The sequence below is a fragment of the Paroedura picta genome, chromosome 10, assembly GCF_049243985.1.
Source record: "Paroedura picta isolate Pp20150507F chromosome 10, Ppicta_v3.0, whole genome shotgun sequence".
In the NCBI taxonomy this organism is placed as follows: domain Eukaryota; kingdom Metazoa; phylum Chordata; class Lepidosauria; order Squamata; family Gekkonidae; genus Paroedura; species Paroedura picta.
In genome coordinates, this window is record NC_135378.1 from 1,700,269 (window position 1) to 1,703,764 (window position 3,496).

Here is a 3,496-nt window from a genome sequence, read left to right on the forward strand (position 1 = left end):
TCTTGATGCATATTTATCTGCTTCATTTATTGCTTATCTTTTTCACTGAGAGTCAAGGTGGGTTACAAAATTAAGATAATTCAATTAGAAAGCAAAATACACCCACAAAGTGAAATAGGACCAGGACTACACTATTAGAAAACCACAAGTAGGGATGGGCAAAGAGCATGTGGAGAGGAGACATTCCCCCCCCCGGTATTTCCTCTCCTTTCCCCCTTCCTCTTCCTTCATCCTGTGCCCCCTTGTCTTACTCTCCCCCCCCATCCCTGTCGCCCTCTCCACCTTCACTGGATCTCTTTCTTCCCTCTGCCCCAGTCAGTCTCTTTCTCTCTGCCCCCTGCCCATTTACTTTTGTTTTCTCTGTCTTCATCCCTCCCCCCACACACACTCGGAACAGAAAGCATTAAAAAGTCTGAGGATATTTCTACATATTTCTTTGAATCTGTGAAGATTAACATCTTGTTCAAAATGTGGACTATGTAAACTTTTTTATGTAAGGCAAACTATAGCATTACATAATGGCATGTATGTTTGTATATAGGACTTGCTGCTCCCAGCAAGCTGGCTCATGGTGAATTACAGTAGACCATTCCACAATAAAATATAAAAACGTACCCATTAAAATATTCCCTCCAGAAGATGACAAAATAAAAGTCCTCATCCCCCTGCTCAACCTCCCTAAGTGCCTCAGGGGGGAAGTCTGGGGGGGGCAGGGAGGGTCTCCACCTCAGGATCTATGAGAGGTCCATCCTTTAATGTTTGTGGGCCATTGTGGTGCTGTAAGTTGATCAACGCATAACTTCTGTGTTGCAATCTGTGACCACAGATGTGATGACAAATTTGATGGTGAGTTAGGGATGACCCTAAGTAAAATCATGATGGAACCACACAAAAGTGTGGATTGGAACCACACTTTTCCATCATGGGAGCAGCAATATAATCCATGTGTGAGAATCATTTTATTTTTAATTTGTACATAATTTATATCCCGCTACTCCTGTAACCGGCTCGTGGTGCATAGCAATAAGTATTATTATTATTATTATTATTATTATTATTATTAATAGTTAATTTTTAGACCACCCTTCTCCAAATAGGTCTCAGGGCGGTTTACAACATAAACAGTTAAAACACAATAAAATCCCCATAAAAACCCCAATTAACATCAACAAGTCACATATAACGAGAACTGAAGATGGCGCCATAAAGAAAGCTGGACTTCTGTTCAGCTCTTAAGCCATGCCAAGGGTCAGGGGCTTCTGCACCTGGCTGACCTGAACAGATACGCAAATCTGCTCACCGGTCGCCCCAGGAACCGGGAACGGTGACCTGAGGGTCCTACAGATCCGTAGGGAGATAGCAAGACCTCCCTGGATTAATAGCGGCTTGTGCTCAAGGTCACGATGGCGTCTTTGTCGCAAACAACTTTACAAGCTTGAAACGACCAGCCGACCTCACATTCTTCCCAGACCATCATTTACCAGATCGACAGGAGCAGAAGCTGACAGAAGCTGGAACCTACAACAGTAAGAATTGAAAGCTTTCTGGCTTTTCTCTCTCTTCTCCCACAAGCTCTTCCCTCCCCCCCCCAACCAATTCACAAGCGAATTCCTTCTTTCCCCGAGTGAGAGACTCCCAGCTAATTATACCCATTAACCAAACAAAGAGAGTGCTTTGAAGATTTATGGGGGAAGGTTCAGTGGGGGAATTTGACTTGATACGGAGATCGACAAACTGATAATTTGGGATCGCTCGTGCTCCCGCGAGACCTTACGAGACTTTCTGTTTACAGTTTGTGACTGCCTAGAACTATGGAAGAATTAACTAAGGCACAGCTTTTCCATTTGTTATGCAAAGGAAACTCAGAGATACTGAAAGCAGTCAATAAGCTGGAAAAGGACATTCGTGGGACTAAGGGGGAGCTTTTGGATGGAGCCCAAGGTCTGGAGAGACCAGCTGATGACGCAGCTCAGCTAACAGTAAATCAAGTGAAACTTCAATGTCTGGAAGCTAATCAACTAGAGGGAGAGAGTGCCAGAGATGTAAAAACCCAAAGTATCTTTAAAGAACCTGGGAAAACAGATTCACAGAAGGAAAGTACCAAAAACCTGGAAGTCTATTCAGAGCAGGAAATGACTTGGATCAGCAAAATAAAAAGAGTCTATTCAAAAGCGACAGCAACTAGGAAGCTATCAGGAGATATTTCTGTGCGACCAGAGGAAGAGATCCAGATTGACAAAGGATTCAGAGCCCCCTCAAAGGCGATTACAAGCAAGAATCAAGTAAGAGATTTCTCTGGCCCTGACAGGACAATCAGAAACACTCTACTATGGAAAAAAACACAATTTCATTTTCTGCGACCACCTGAAAGATGAGCTGAACAATGGAGTATTCTCCTGGCTTCCTGGGAGAAAAATAGCAGTAGCAACCTTTAGGACAGGTCCAATATATGAAGTGAACTGACTTTATATCATTTAAGACAATAATAGAATATATCCTTATAATAGATTATACTCTCCTATGTATCAACAACTACTTTGTTAAGAAAGATGGTAATAACTCCTAGATCAGGATTAATATGCGATGGGAATTGAATATGTATGTTAATATGTATGCCAAAAGAGGATGACAAACCATATTTTATAGGCATTAACAAGACAACAGTAGTAATTCTTGGGTCAGGGCCAATTTATGAAGGAGACTGATCTAATATCATTTAAGATAATAACAGAATGTATTCCTATAACAGATGTCATATGTATTAACAATCACTTGGCTAAGAAAAATGGTAAAAACTTCTAGACTAGGAATAATATGTGATGAGAACTAAATATCTATGTTAAAAGAGATGGCAAACCAAAACAAGTCACATATAACATAAAAGCGGCGGTGGTCACAATTCTGATCTTAGTTACCTGACTTCCCCCCAAGTTCAGCCTGGTGGGGAGAATAATATTCAGAAGAGGGTGGCACCAATACAATAGATCTAACAATGATCTCCATGTTAGAGATCTCAATATTGGAGGGGATCCTCTGATGGATTAGTGGGAGAGCTGCCCTGGCCTCAACCATATGCCTGGTGGAAGAGCTCCGTCTTGCAGGCCCTGCGGAAAGCTGGTAGATCCCGCAGGCCCCTTAGCTCTTCTGGGAGCTCATTCTACCAGGTTGGGCCAGGACTGAAAAGGCCCTGGCCCGGGTCGAGGCCAGGCGAACATCCCGTGGGCCCGGGACAACCAGTAAATTCATACCCACAGTGCGGAGTGCCCTGCGGGGGGCATAAGCAACCAAGCGGTCCCGCAGGTAGACGGGACCCAGGCCGCGTATAGCCTTAAAGGTCAATACCAATACCTTGAATCTGATTCGGAAACAGACTGGTAACCAGTGCAGATGACGAAGCACCGGCTGAATGTGGGCCCTCAAAGGTGTTTGAGTGAGGACTCTGGCAGCATTTTGGACCAGCTGTAACTTCCGAGTCAAGACAAGGGAAGGCCCGCGT